General features: G+C 41.5%; 1 protein-coding gene across 1 annotated transcript in view; it reads left to right on the top strand.

Annotated features, from left to right (window-relative positions):
- Window positions 1-228: 228 nt before the first annotated feature.
- FBXO42 (F-box protein 42) overlaps window positions 229-16,345 on the top strand; it is a 99,206-nt gene continuing 83,089 nt past the window's right edge. The window contains exon 1 of the mRNA XM_045475793.1: window positions 229-450. The gene's annotated coding sequence lies outside the window, so the exon portion shown is untranslated. The remainder of the gene's footprint in view (window positions 451-16,345) is intronic.

The following is a 16,345-nucleotide window of genomic DNA, read 5'->3' as shown; positions in this document are numbered from 1 at the left end:
GTGCAGCTCTGAGGTCGGTGCCAGGGATCCAAGGAAGGCGGGCGCAGAAGCGCGACCCTTCATTCACTCCAGCTTCACACCCCCAGGCGGCGTTCTAACCCCTGGAGAGCCTCTGCCCAGGACCGCAACCCTTCCCAACATGGCCGCACCATCAGGCCGCCTCGCGCGGGGCCGCCGCGCTGACGTATGTGCGAGCACCTCCTCCGCGCCGGCCCCCAGCGCATGCGCATTCCGCGCTGTCTTCTCCTGGCCAGAGCAGCAGCGGCGGCGGCGGCGTTTGAGTGGAGGAAGATGGCGGCTCCGGGCGGTTCGGTGTCCCGCCAGCTGTGAGGAGCTTGAGTGCGGCAAGCGCGGCCTGAGGCGAAGCGCCTCTGCTCTGGCCCTGTCCCCGGCTCCCTCATCGCCGTCGCCAGCGGCGCGAACCCGAGAGCGTGGCGCGGGCTGGGCCAGGTGAGGCCTCTCCCCCTCCTGGGGCCGCGGCGGGGAGCCGGCGCCTTCTGCCCTTTATGCCCCAGGCCCGCAGGGGGCAGGGGGCGTCCCGGGTCCCGCGCTGGACGCGCATCCTGCGCGGGGGTCGGTGCTGGCTGGCCTGGGGGCCTTGCTGTCGTCATCCTCGGCCTCCCTGGGTTGGGCAGGGAGGAGGAGTGCCCCTTTCCACCCGGCCCCTCTCCTCAAGCAGGGCGGTACACGTCCCCTCGCCGGGGCCACGAAAGGGGATCTGACCGGAGCAAGGATGGCTGTAAGGGTGTCAGATAATCTTTCGCCCAGCCCCGGAATCCCGTAACGCCTTGCGCCGAGGAGCCGGAGCCCGGTGCCTTCCAAAATTGGGGCTGCGGCGAGGGGGCCAGCGTCTTTGAAGCTGAAGCTGCAAAGGAAAGATTTTGGAACTGGCTTTGAAAAATTAGACGCAAGCAGCCGGTCTCACCGCCTAGCTTTTCGAGGGTTCCTCCGGCGAAGTGGGAACCGCGGGTCTCCTTGATTGAGACAGCCATCCACGTTGTGACTGTGAGAATTGTGCAAAGGGGACGGTGCAGGGTGGGAACGGATCTGTAAGCGGAGAACAGCCCGTTCTGAGATCTTCGTGGTCTCTGCAGGCTCACTTAGGTGCTAGTGAAGCCTTCGTTTGTCTGAAACCTTTGTATTTTTGGGATTCGGCGTAGCCGGTTGCTTTTTGTCTGTTAAATCTCCCCGAATTTTATTAGGAAAATAAAAGCTGCTTTTCTTAATTGCCGAAGTCTTCGGAGTTTCGATGGTGGGATTCTGATTGCTCGGGGTGAAGATTCAGACACCTTACCAGTTCTCAGTTGCTGGCAGGGGCCTTGTGCTATGCCTGTTATTCCTTTCTGAGAGTAAGTTTTTGTTGTTGTGCAATTGCTAATTTGGAGATTTGGATTTCGTTTATCTCACGCTGGGAAGCCGGTTGGAAGCCTTGTGGTCTCTTCCTTGAAGGATGATGGAATCAGTTGGAATTGTGCTATATGGGCGTTTGTTGAGGCGATGGCTTTGGGCTTGGACACACCGACTACCTTTGTAACTTAAATTTGCTTTGCTTATGTTTAAAATGATGACATCATAGGTAAAGGGAGAAGGAAATTAGAGGGGGAAATGCCCCATTTAGAACTGGACATTTACAATGCATCCTGAAAAAAAAAAACAAATAAAATGCATCCTGTAGCTTTTACAGCGAGTAGTGACTCTGTGTCAAATTCCTAACTTTGTGCATATTCATGTGTCTAATCTGATTGGGTGTCCTTTGTATTGTGTGTTGTCATTTTATACCCTGTAAACTGTTTGCTTTTGACAAACCCAGTATGAATCTTAATCTGTGTCGACTACGGATGTTTCCTTTACTTCAAAAAGCTTTTAATTGTTAAAATGACAACTGTTTGGTTTAATATTAGCTAATTCTTTGTTTTTTTTTTCCCTTAAAGCCTTTCCCATAGAAATTTGTAGATTTTCTTAGTGCCTTCCATAAGGACATAAACGTGAGCAGATAACGTCTTCATCATAGAACATTTGAGAGCCACTTTACATTTCAATTTGCTAATGAAGAGTCATGAAATTAATGCAGTAAAAGATCCCGATCGTTTGACATTATGCATCTTGGCATAATGTGTTGCATTGTTGTGCTAAATCATCACCAGGTATTGATGCAACTTCATGACATCCATGACATCATTCATTCTCCAGCGTTTGGCCTTTTGCAATTCTTTACCCTTCCAGAGTCACGAAAAGAATAGGATCAGGGGGAAAAAAAATAGCTTAGGATGCTCTTTACTGTCTGATTTCTAAGAGCCTTTGTGTAACACTGCTTTATGTAGTTAAAACTCTCCTGTACGATTCAGGGCGGTGTGTGATTCCTACCTATTATGAAGAGCAGACACGGAAAATGCTAGTAAAACCTCTGGGTTTTACAAGAATATTGAGGTCCCAAGGAGAAGGTATTCCAAAGATGAACACATACGTGATTATCTTTTGTGATTTCAGGGTTGTTTTAGTCTGTGCATTAACAATTCTTTATAAAACCAGAAGCTGTCTGGTTAACTAATGCCTTTTCCACTCCCAAGATTGTTACGTGAGTCAAAAGAGGTGATGTTTTGTGAAGTTCTTTGTAAAATAAAAGGTAAACGTAAGATTGATTATTCGATGACGAATTTCATGAAAATCCCTACCGAGGGCCCTCTAAATATGCTGGGCATTTTGGGAAGTAGGCACTAATGATTCTAAGATAAGACACCTTTTGATCTCAAGTTTCCTATAGTCTGGTTGGGGAGCCAGACAAGGAAACTGGTTAAGTATATTGTAGCGTAAGAAGTGAGAAGTGCTCAAAATCCAACCAAGGGAGTCAAGGAAGGCTTCTCAGGACCAGGATTACTCCCCATTCTTTCCTGTTGCTGCAGAAAAATCTGCCTTTTGTGAGTGATTTGCTTTTTATAAGACCTTAAAAATTTTTTTATCGTGAGTTCTTTCCCCCTTTTATTCATTCAGTGTCATGACACCTCCCACACAGTATGCCCCAGGTATGATTTCTGCATTCTCAAAAATCCAACAGAGTCTTGGGAGAACCTGAGAGTGAGTCATACGCCAGGCAGCAAACACAAACATTGCAGCTGCAGTTAAAATATCTCAGATTACTGAATGGTGACAACGTTGGAGTGGTGCTGTTTTTGTTTTTGTTTTCTCAACTGGCACAAGAAGCACTGTATGATTTTAGTTTGATCATGTTTGGTTAATGTTTAGTTGTGAGTCCCTTAGAATATTGATTATAAGTGGTTATTGGTACTGTCTCCCTTCTCCCAGTAATAAATTGAGTGAGAAAGTCCTTTGCCTTTTTGGGTGAAGTTGATAATTTAAACCAGAACTATACTAAGCTATTTTATAGAATCTACTTATGTAGATTGAGATTGCTTAGAATCTGTGATACTGAGTTTCTGCATCCCAATACAGTTCCTCATCTTAGTACTGTGGTAGTTTTATAATTAATTAAGCATGTTGTCCCATATGTTGCGAAAATTTTGAGTTTTTGGATGTGTAGAATCTTTGGTGCAGTATTAATTGAATATTTACAATTTGGGAACACTCATGTTTACATGTTACCATGTAAACACTCAACACTAAAAATGAGGGCTTTAATGCTGTGGTTGACAGAAAAGTGAAGGTGATGTGTTCACTTATTTTTTTTTTTGTAATTGTGAGTTTGTTACATGTACAAGGACAATGGACAAGTCATTTAAAAGTTGCCCAGGGGTGCCTAGCTGGCTTAGTTGGTAGAGCATGGGATTCTTGATCTTGGGATTGTGAGTTCCAGCCCCATGTTGGGTGTAGAGATTGCTTTACAAAAATAAAATATTTTTTAAAACTTGCCCAGTTTTGGGGCACCTGGCTGGATCATTTGGAAGAGCATGCAACTCTTGATTTTGGGGTTGTGAGTTCAAGCCTCACATTGGGCATATAGCTTACTGTAAGCCAAAAAAAAAAAAAAAAAAAAGTGTTGGAAAAAAACCTAAATTGATTTTAGTGACCTTCTAAATGTCTTATAAAACTATGACTTAGTGGTATTCATGTAGTTTAATTTTACACTTCCTTACTCATGCATGTATTAGAAGGCAAATTTGCTTTGAATTTTGATTTGTTCTGTATGGAATTTCTATTTAAAAAAATTTTTTTTTGCATTTATTTATTTTTTTGAGAGACAGAGACAGCATGAGCAGGGGAGGGGCAGAGAGAGAGGGAGACACAGAATCCGAAGCAGGCTCCAGGCTCTGCACTGTCAACACAGAGCCCGATGCGGGGCTCAAACCCACGGCCCGTGAGATCATGACCTGAGCCAAAGTCAGATGCTCAACCGACTGAGCCACCCAGCCGCCCCTGGAATTTCTATTTTTTAATTTGTAAAGTTTTCTCCCAGGTTTTTATTTATTTATTTATTTTATTGAAATTAAAAAAAAAATTATTTAGAGAGAGACAGAGACAGCACAAATTGGGGAGGGGCAGAAAGAGAGGGAGAAAAGAGAGAATCCCATGCAGGCTCTACATGGTCAGCACAGAGCCCACGAAACTGTGAGATCATGACCTGAGCTGAAACCAACAGTTGGATGCTTAACCAACTGAGCCACCCAAGTGCCCCTTCTCCCAAGTTTTTAATTTAATTTTTTCCAGTGTCACTATGTTTTACTTCCAAAGTGGAAGTAATCTTGTGGTGCTTTGATGCTTGTTTACTTATGATAAATATATAGATATTATATAAAGTATTGGTTGCTCATAAATTTTTACATAAAATTTTACTTTTCTGGACAGTAACTTATTTTATCTTCCAGTAATAAATAAATTTGAGGTAGTTCAGTTAATTTCAATAAAGGCAAACAAGATTTACATTTCAGCTATTAATATTCCTTTAGAATATTCAATATTTTGGATTCTTTTTTAAAAAGTTAATTTATTTTTATAGTTTATTTATTTTGAGAGAGAGAGAGCGAGAGAGAGAGCACTGAAGGGGTAGAGAGAGGGAGAGAAAGAACCATAAGCAGGCTCCACACCATCAATGTGAAGCCTGATGCAGGGCTCAAAGCCACGAACCATGAGATCATGACCCAGGCTGAAATTGAGAGTTGGACACTCTTGATTAGAGTTGGTTGGATTAGCCAACCAGGTGCTCTATTTATTTATTTTTGAGAGAAAGAGAATGCAGGAGAGGGGCAGAGAGGGAGAGAGAGAGAATCTCAAGCAGGCTCCACACCATCAGCCCAGAACCTGATTCGGGGCTCAATTCCACAAACTGTGGTCTGATCACCTGAGCCGAGATCAAGAGTTGGACACATAACTGACTAAGTCACTCAGGCACCCCAAGGATACTTTAAAAAAATTTTTTTTTTATTTTTAAGTAAGCTCTATGCCCATTGTGGGGCTTGAACTCATGACCCTGAGATCAAGTGTCACATGCTTTACCAACTGAGCCAGCCAGGTGCCCCTATTTAGGATATTTTTATTTCAACTATTTTAAGGAATTCATTGGTATGACATTATTTCCAAATTTGTGTTTCCCATGTTATTCTCATTTTATTTAAAAATTTTTTTAATGTTTGTTTATTTATTTATTTATTTATTTTATTAATTTTTTTTTCAACGTTTATTTATTTTTGGGACAGAGAGAGACAGAGCATGAACGGGGGACGGGCAGAGTGAGAGGGAGACACAGAATCGGAAACAGGCTCCAGGCTCTGAGCCATCAGCCCAGAGCCTGACGCGGGGCTCGAACCCATGGACCGCGAGATCGTGACCTGGCTGAAGTCGGACGCTTAACCGACTGCGCCACCCAGGCGCCCCTAATGTTTGTTTATTTTTGAGAGAGAGAGAGAGAGAGAGAGAGAGAGCGTGAGTCAGGGAGGGGCAGAGAGAGAGAGGGAGACACTGAATCTGAAGCAGACTCCAGGCTCTGAGCTGTCGGTGCAGAGCCAAACAAGGGGCTCAAACTCATAAACCACGAGATCATGACCTGAGCCGAAGTCAGACACTTAACCGACTGAGCCATCCAGGCATCCCTTGTTATTCTCATTTTAAATGCTTGGTTCATGTAGGGTGCCTGGTTCCTGGGTGGCTCAGTTGGTTAAGCGTCCAACTTCAGCTCAGATCATGATCTCATAGCTCATGACTTTGAGCCCCGTGTTGTCAGCTCTGCTGACAGTGCAGAGCCTGCTTGGGATTCTCACTCTCTCCCTCTCTCTGCTACTCCGGTCCATGTACTCTTTCTCTCTAAGTAAATAAATAAGTTAAAAAAAAAATAAATAAATAAAGGCTTGATTCATGTTGCTAATTGGGAACAGGAATTTTTTTCCAGAATGAACCTCTTGGTGCATTGTTTGGAGAAAGATTGATTTTTTTTTAAGTTTATTTATTTTGAGAGAGAGTGAGAGAGCACACACACTCATTGGAGAGGGGCAGAGAGAGGGAGAGAGAAAATCCCAAGCAGGCTCTGCACAGTCAGCACATAGCCCGAGGCGGGGCTTGAACCCACGAACTATGAGACCATAACCTAAGTCGAAGTCGGACACTTAACCGACGGAGCCACCCAGGTATCCTAAAAATAGTTAAGATGGTGTGTATGTATGTTATGTATGTATTATCACAATAACAATTTTAAAAAAGGTAATTTCATAGTTTATATATGCTCTGTAGGATGGCCTGATAACCATTTATTTTAACATAGTAATTAAGATCCTAGGCTTTGGTCCTAGGTCGACTGAGGCTCATAGTTCTTCTTTCCTTAGATATGGACCTTAGCTTCTCTGTTTTTCATCTATAAAATGAGGATACTGATACCTATGTTGTGGGACAATTAAATGTGGGAATGTATGTGATCATCTTAGCACATTGCTTAGTAAAGAGTAAACATCCAAATCTTAGACGTTATTATATTGTTTTTTTTTTAATGTTTATTTTGAGACACACACACACACACACACACGGTGTGCATGCGCACATGTCTGGGAGGCTGGATCCCACAACCACAAGATCATGACCCAAGCTGAAATCAAGAGTCGGATGCTCAACCAGCTGAACCACCCAGGCACCCCTATTATGCTGTTTTTATGGAACATCGAAACTGGGACAGAGAGGGGTGCCTGGCTGACCCAGTTGGTGGAGCATGCGGCTCTTGATCTTGGGATTGTGAGTTCGAGCCCCAGGTTGGTTGTAGAAGTTACAAAAAATAAATAGCTAGGGGTCCTGGGTGGCTCAGTTGATTAAGCATCTGACTTTGGCTTAGGTTATGATCTTGTGGTTCACGAGTTCAAGCCCTGTGTAGGGGGCTCTGTGCTGACAGCTCAGAGCCTGGAGCCCGCCTTGGATTCTGTGTGTGTGTGTGTGTGTGTGTGTGTGTGTGTGTGTGTGTGTGTCTTTCTCTGTGCCTTTCCCACTTGTACTATCTCTCAAAAATAAATAAATAAACGTTAAAAAAAAATCTTAAAAAAAAAACATGGTAACTCATTGCCTCTTTCCTCCACTTATCTTTTGAACTCTCTGACCTTCATTGTACCTTGCCTTGCCTCTTGTGTATATTATGCTCATTTGTACAAGAACATTCATCTTCCCAGGTAGGGAGCCTTCTTTTTTTCCTTTCTCATTAACTACTGTCTGCAGCTCTGTATAGTGTCTCCTGTATGCTATACCACTGAACCACTTGTCCTTGCACAATTAGGTTAAAGTTAATATCCAAGATAAAAATTGTGCTAATTAATTTCTGCCAAATAGCTTAAAAGGGATATATCATACAGTGTAATTCATATGTAATATTTTTAGTGCCCTGTTGGCACATTTAGTGCTTATGTATTAGGCACTCAGATATTCATTTAGAATATGCTTTTGATTCTTACAGATTTATGTTCCTCATGAGTTTTCTGAGATATTGTGTGATCCCAAGTATCTGTTGAATCTTTCTTGCCTTTTTGCCATTGAATGCTATAATGGGATAGGGAGTAGGGATGGTTCAAGGTAGTAGGGATACAATATACAAAACAGGCAAGGTCTTTAATTTCCTGGATCTTACTTTTGAGATTGGAGAAACCAATTAATGAGTGAGCAAAATTTCTGATAGTAATTACAACACAGAAAATAAAACAGGGGGATGTGGGTAATGACATGGAATAGAAGGGGAAGACTGAGATTGGGTGGTTTACCGTTCTGGAAAACAGTGTGGAGGTTCCTCAAAAAATTAAAAATAGAACTACCCTGGGGCGCCTGGGTGGCTCAGTTGGTTAAGCATCCCACTTTGGCTCAGGTCATGATCTTGTGGTTTGTGGGTTCGAGCCCTGTGTCGGGCTCTGTGCTGACAGCTCAGAGCCTGGAACCTGCCTTGGATTCTGTGTCTCCCCATCTCTCAGTCCCTCCCATGCTCATGCTCTGTCTCCCTCTGTTGCTCAATAATAAATAAACGTTAAAAAACAAAACAAAACAAAAGGGGCGCCTGGGTGGCGCAGTCGGTTAAGCGTCCGACCTCAGCCTGGTCACAATCTCGCGGTCCGTGAGTTCGAGCCCCGCGTCAGGCTCTGGGCTGATGGCTCAGAGCCTGGAGCCTGTTTCCGATTCTGTGTCTCCCTCTCTCTCTGCCCCTCCCCCATTCATGCTCTGTCTCTCTCTGTCCCAAAAATAAATAAACATTGAAAAAAAAACAAAAAAACAAAAAAACAAAAAAAAGTACCCTATGACCCAGCAATAGCACTGCTAGGAATTTACCCGAGGGATACAGGAGTGCTGATGCATAGGGGCACTTGGACCCCAATGTTTATAGCAGCACTTTCAACAATAGCCAAATTCTGGAAAGAGCCTAAATGTCCATCAACTGACGAATGGATAAAGAAGATGTGGTTTATATACACAATGGAATACTACTTGGCAATGAGAAAAAATGAAAACATGCCATTTGCAGCAACATGGCTGGAACTGGGGGGTATTATGCTAAGTGAAACAAGTCAGAGAAAGACAGACATCATATGTTTCCACTCATGTGGATCTTGAGAAAGTTAACAAAAGACCATGGGGGAAGGGAAGGGGAAAAAAAAAGTTACAAACAGAGGGAGGGGGGCAAACCATAAGAGACTCTTAAATACGGAGAACAAACTGAGGGTTGATGGGGTATGGGGGAGAGGGGAAAATGGGTGATGGGCATTGAGAAGGGCACTTGTTGGGATGAGCTCTGGGTTTTGTGTGTAAGCCAATTTGACAATACATTATATTTTTAAAAAGATTAGGTGGTTTACTCCCTCTCTCTCTGACCCTCCCCCGTTCATGCTCTGTCTCTCTCTGTCTCAAAAATAAATAAAAAATGTTAAAAAAAAAAAAAAAAGGGGGGCTTGGGTGGCTCAGTTGGTTAAGCGGCCGACTTCAGCTCAGGTCACGATTTCGCGGTCCGTGAGTTCTCGAGCCCCGCGTCGGGCTCTGGGCTGATGGCTCAGAGCCTGGAGCCTGCTTCCGATTCTGTGTCTCCCTCTCTCTCTGACCCTCCCCCGTTCATGCTCCGTCTCTCTCTGTCTCAAAAATAAATAAAAAATGTTAAAAAAAAAAAAAATTAAAAAAAAAAAAGATTAGGTGGTTTAGAGAAGGCCTCTGTAAAAGGGTAATAACAAGGCTGGAAGACACAAGGCTGAATGTTTAGTGTTCAGTTTTGGGGACAGAGAGAACACAACTGCAGAGGACTAAAGTAGGAACCAGGAACCAATGAGGATTCCTAAATTACATTTGGCTGTTATTGAGTTTTTGCTTCTTAATCTAAAACAGCCCACCCCTCATTGACACCCCTCTCCCCTTTTCTTTCCCTAAATGACATTGGGTTTTTGAAGATACCAGTCTGGTTCTCTGATAGACGTTTCCACATTTGTGATTTGTCTTAGTGTTTCCTTGTGTCATTTAACTACTCTATCCCCTTTTAAGACAACTCTAAAGGCTTGATTATATTTATATCTGCAATCCTTTGTCATATCTTATACTCATATCAAACTAGATGTCATGTTTTTCCATGATAATGATGCAAAATTTGATCACTTGGTTAATGTGAAAATCTTGATCTTTGTATTGTAAAGCTTTCCCTTTACAGTGATCAGGTAATCTATGGGGTGGCAATTTAACATAATGTAAGTAAACTGTTTCTCAACTGTCTTTCACTTGTTGGTTTTAGCATCCATTAATGATCCTTGTTTGAATCAGTTGTTTCATTGGAGGTTGGAGAAGGATGATTATTATTATTCTTGCTTCCACACTTACTAGTTCACAAGGAACTACCAAATGAGAATGAGCTACTAAAAATCTCTCCTAATCGGGTAGAGTGTTTAATTCTTTGCTTTTCACTGTAGATTTTCTTAGTAAACAATTGGTCATCCCAGTGGTGGCAAGTAAGTTTCTCTGCTTTTTTCTGCATCACCGTAGGTACATGGATTTTTATTTATTCATTATTTCACACTTAGTTGCCGCCATTATTAGTCTTTTTGATGCTAATGCTCTCCCTGGTCTTTGGATTGTTTTCAGTCACAGCAAGATATCCCAGATTCACCTTGTACTTTTCCTGTCCTTGACCTAAAATCAGTCATTTTTCTAGGAAGGCCTAGTTTCGTTTATAGGGAATGCCACTAGAAACCCAAGATCTGAGTGCTAGGGATGCTCATCGAGACTGGGTCTTCATTATTTCTGGGTCCTTTAGATGAGCCACTTGGAAAATGTGTTTTGTTTTGTTTTTTTAGAAATGAGAACTTCATATTGATATTTCCAGTTTAATTTGAACGTATTGCAGTTTTTTTTCTTTAGATTTTATATTTGTCTCTCTTTAACTGGAAATCTTGGTTTTTAAGTACTGTTCACATTTATTATTTGCTTTCTCTTCCAATAGACATAAGAAATTAAAAAATAGACAGTATCTATATTCTAATGAAATTACTGAGGCAAATTTAAGATTCCTTTGTGATTCTTTTTGCCCTTAACATTCTGTCAAGATCCAGTCAAGAGAATGGAAAACGTACTGGGTATTCAAATAGAGGAGATTTAATGTGGAGAATTTGTGATGCAAGACAGTAAAAAAAGAGTCGGGTGTAGCTTAGAGATTCCTAGCTGTAGGATGAAAGTCTTGTCTCAAGAGTCAGGGGAACTTAAGGGGTAGGTGGTGTTACCAGAACTTTTGAAGAATATGGAGGAGGGGTCACCACCTCAAGCATGCTGTCACTTGCAGAGCCGGGACCATGAGGAGGACTTGCCAAGATGTGCCACATGGTTGGGGCCTGGACTGTCCTCTTACCCCTAAGTTAAGTTTTGTTAGTTCTTAGCCTTTCCAGGTTTTTTTTTTTTTTTTTTTTTTTTTGGCAAGAATCAGCAAATATCTGCATATATTCTTTTTACTCCTTTCTTGCACAAAAGGTTGCCGTATTATGTCCACTATTCAGCACCTTTCTTGCTGTGTCTTAGTGATCTTGTCATAACGGAGCAGGTAATCCTTAGTCATTTTCACAGCATTTTTGTTATGTGGATGTGCTGGATTTGTTCTAGTCAGTCTTTGGTAAACATCAGTAAGGAATGCTTTACTGCTGTTCTGTTGAAAATAGATCTTGGTATGGTGTGTTAGAAGGAGCACTGAGACACAGGTTCTATTTTGTTCCCTTAGGAAGTTGCATGTTTTCTGACCTCGGTTTCTCCTCACTGGTAAAATACGGGTTCAATTGCTCTATGATCTCTAAGATCTCCTGCTATATTTTATATTTTTCTGGAAATTTTGTTAGCCATTTTTTAATTTTTAAAAATATTTTAAAATGTCTATTTTTGAGAGGGGGGTGAGTGGGGCAGAGAGAGAGAGAGTGAGAGAGAGGATCCAAAGCAGGCTTTGCGCTGACAGCAGAGAGCCTCATAGGGGCTCGAACCCATGAACCATGAAATGATGACCTGAGCTGAAGTTGGACGCTTAACCAACTGAGCCACCCAGGCACCCCTATTAGCCATATTTTAAACCTATTGCTTACCAAAGTATGCAAGGCACAGGAAAACCATAAATGAGAACATTAAGCTAAGTTTTATTTATTTATTTATTTATTTTTAAAATTTTATTTATTTTTGAGAGAGAGAGAGAGAGACAGAGTGTGAGTGGGGGAAGAGCAAAGAGACAGGGAGACACAGAATGTGAAGCAGGCTCCAGGCTCCGAGCTGACAGCACAGAGCCCGACGCGGGGCTCGAACTCACGAACCGTGAGATCATGACCTGAGCCAAAGTCGGATGCTTGACTGACTGAGCCACCCAGGCGCCCCTTGAGAATTATTTTAAATTAATTTCAAAGCCTGATTTATCCTCTTTTTTAAAAAATGGAGTCATAGAATTGGATTCAAATTCTTATTTTTTACAAAGTTGTGTAATCATGGGCAAAGTAATTTATCTGAGCCCTGTTTCCTCATCTGTAAAACATGACTGATCATATGCCCCTTACAGAGTTGGGGTAAGGCAGCTGGCACATACTCTCAATACCTGTTGATTCCCTTTCCGTTTATTATCTTGACACCAGCCACAATTTTTTACAGTTTATTTATTTATTTTTGAGGGGGGTTAGGGGCAAAGAGAGGGGGAGAGAGAGCATCCCAAGCAGGCGCTGCAGTGTCAGCCCAGAGCCTGATGTGGGGCTCAAACGCACAAATAGTGAGATGATGACCTGAGCTGAAGTCAACAGTCAGACGCTTAATTGACTGAGCCACCCAGGTGCCCCTGACACCGGCCACATTTTAATGGTTACTCAAGAACTTGATACTCAGAGTCAGTGGGCTGGCAGCATTGGCATCACCAGGGTTAGAATGCAAAAGTATGTCAGGTTGCACGCCAGGCCTATTGGGTCCAAGTCTGTAGTTTAATGAGATCCATGTTACAACTTGAGAAGCACTGGAACCTTAAGAGATTTCTAGTGAGATTTCCTCCTTTTTGTCTGAGTTCCTAATGATTTGGTGGTTCTTTGTGCCTTTGGCAGGTTGGTTTTGCTGTACACTATTAGCTGAAACTATTTTGTTTTATTATTTTTAAAGTTTTTGTTCTTTTGTGGGACTCAAACTTACGACCCCGAGAACAAGAGTCACATGCTACACCGACTGACCCAGCCAAGCACCCCTGAAACTGTTTCAGATGAAATATATGAGCACCTGTTCAGGATAAAAGTTCAGTTGCAGAAATCTTTACATGCTATTATTAAATAGTATTAAAGATTAGGTTCAGCTAGATTTTTAAGCATTATGAGACATTCCAAATAATGCATGAAATATGTGTTTAAAGAATAATTATAAGCGAACACCTATGTAACCACCAACCAAGTCAAGAAATAGAATATTGCTAGAGACCAGAGGCACTCCAGTGCACCCCACCCTTGATTACATCCATTTATCTCTTTTGAAAGTAACCGCTATTCTTTTTTTTTTTAAGTTTATTTTTTTAAAGTCTATCTATTTTGAGAGAGTGTGAATGGGGGAGGGGAGGGTAAAGGGAGAGAGAGAATCTCAAGCGGGTTCTATGCTAAGGTGCCCCAGAAGTAACCACTATTCTTTCTTTTGTGATAATTTCCTTGCTTTTCTCGATAGTTTTATCACCTGCGTATGTATCTCTAGACAGTAGTTTAGTTTTGCCTATTTGTCAACTTTATGTAAAGGGGACCATACTTTATGTATTCTTTTGTTGTCTTCTTTTGCTCAATTTTAGTATATGTGCTGCCGAAGCGAGCACATCTTTTGCTCACTTTTAAAGTAGTGAAGCCAAAAACAAAAGTCTGACAAGTTTCAGTTTTAGAACAATTTTAATTATAGCGTTAAGCCTTGATGTTCAGTTGTCTTTGTAGAGCACCCATTGATACAGAATTTGTTTCTGTCCTCTACTTAAAGATACACAGTTGTAATATGTAAACGATTTAGCACTTTGATTCTAAACATTACAAAATAGCTAGTTTTTTAATATTTATTTTTGGCAGAAATATTATAAAATCTCCTAGGTGTCTTTTTTTTTTTTAAGTTAGGCTATAGAATATTCTACTTTTAAATTTGTATTTTTATATTTAAAATTGGAACCACGTTGGATTTACTGAAAATTTGGAAGATATTTATTTATTTATTTATTTATTTATTTATTTTAAGGGAGTGATCTTATGCATGAGCAAGCACACACACATGTGCGTATGGGAGGGGCAAACAGGGAGAGAGAGAGAGAATCCCAAGCAGGCTCTGTGCTATCAGTGCTGTCGCTGTATAGGTCCAGGCAGGGCTTGAACTCAGGAACTGTGAGATCATGACCTGACCCAAAATCAGGAGTTGGATGCTTAACCAACTGAACCACCCAAGGATCCCTGGCATGTGCATTTAAAATGTTGGCAGGTAACATTTTAAAAAAGATTTTAACAAGTATGGTTTAATTTTCCTTCACAGCCCTCAAGTTGATTGGAAATTTTGAATTAGGGAAAGGAAGGAAAAATAAGATAAAAAAAGAGAGAGGGAGGCAAAGCATAAGAGACTTAAATGCAGAGAACAAACTGAGGTTTGCTGGAGGGGAGTTGGGTGGGGGTATGGGCTAAATGGTAATGAGCATTAAGGAGGGCACTTGTTGGAATGAGCACTGGGTGTTATATGTAAGTGATGAATCACTAAATTCCACTCCTGAAATGTAACATATTACATTCTATGTTAACTAACGTGGATTTAAATAAAATTTAAGAATGAAAAATTTTGAGTTATCAGTTATGTTCACTTATTCATTGTCTACTACTGCTAGTTACTAAAGGCAGTACATACATAATTAGATATAGAACCATACTTGCTGGGAAAGGTGTGTACCTGATTATCATATACGGTAGAAAGAAGGAAATATAAAGGGAATTCAGAAAAAGATCCCTTCTAGTTGGAGCAATCAGGGAAGGTTTTCTAGACTGGGTGGTGCTTGAGCCAGCCTTGAAGTATAGGCAGATTTGCATGTATGAAATTGTATCCCAGACAGAGAGCATCAAGGACAAGGGATCACAGAGGCAGGAGGAAGAGGCTCTATGGAAATTTAGTTTGTCAAATAATAGAGGACTAGGCTGGAGTGGGAGAAGCACACAAAAAGTGAGATTTGACCCACGTTGTGGTGACTTTAAAGTGTTATGCTAGCTGTGGATACCAGTTCCTCAAAAAAGTAAACATAGAATTCCCATATGATCTAGGAATTCCACATCTAGGTTTATATCTAGAAGGATTGAAGTAGAAATTCAGACAGGTATTTGTGCATCAATACTCACAGTAGCAGATGCACAATAGCCAAAAGGTGAAAACAACCCAAATGTCCATTGACAGATGAACAGGATATTAAAATACAATGTTACAGCCAGCGTTCCGTATGATGAATATTCTTCAGCCCTAGAAAGGAATGAAATTCTGACATATGCTACAACATAGATGAAGCCTGAAGACAGTGTGCTAACTGAAATAAGGCAGACACAGAAGGACAAATACTATACCATTCTTCCTATATGAGGTACCTAGAACAGTCAAATTCATAGGGACAGAAAGTAGAGTAGGAGTTGTTGGGGCAGAGGAGAGGGGAGAAACGGGGGGTTTGTGCTCAATAGATAGGGAGTTTCTGTTTAAGGTGATGAAAAAGTTCTGGAGATGAATAGTGGTGATGGTTGTACAATGTGAATGCACTTAATGCCATTGAAATATATATTTAAAATAAGTGTTATATTTTATGTATGTTTTACAATAAAACACGAAAAATGCAATGCTAAAGACCTTAAATGTTAAAGAGAAAGCATTTAGTAATTGATGAAAGTTTTTTTTTTTACTGAAGTATAATTAATATACAATATTAGTTTCAGGTGTGCAACATTGATAATTCCTTTTTTTTGTTGTTTTTTTGTTTATTTATTTTTGAAAGCGAGAGCATGAGCCGGGGCGGGGGGGGGGGGGTGCGGGCGGTGGGGACAGAGAGGGAGACAGAGAATCCAAGCAGGCTCTGTGCTGTCAGCGCAAAGCCCTGTGTGGAGCTTGAACCCACAAACTGAGATGATGACCTGGGCCGAAGTCGAACAGTGAACTGACTGAGCCACCCAGGAGCCCTCATTTGATAATTCTGTACATTACTCAGTGCTCATCCATGATAAGTGTAGTCCCCACCATCTACCACTATACAAAATTATTGCCAATTGCTGGCTGCATTCTTTATGCTGTATTTTTCTTCTCTGTGACTTATTTATTTTATAATTGGAAGTTTGTATCTTTATTTTAGAGAGAGAGCAGGGGGGAGGGGCAGAGGGAGAAGGAGAATCTTAGGCTGACTCCATGTTCAGGGGGGGAGCCCAGTGCAGAGCTTGTGGGATCAAGGCCTGAG

Source organism: Leopardus geoffroyi, chromosome C1, assembly GCF_018350155.1.
Source record: "Leopardus geoffroyi isolate Oge1 chromosome C1, O.geoffroyi_Oge1_pat1.0, whole genome shotgun sequence".
Classification (NCBI taxonomy): domain Eukaryota; kingdom Metazoa; phylum Chordata; class Mammalia; order Carnivora; family Felidae; genus Leopardus; species Leopardus geoffroyi.
Note: the sequence above shows the minus strand (reverse complement) of the source record. Positions and strands in the feature narration are given on the sequence as shown.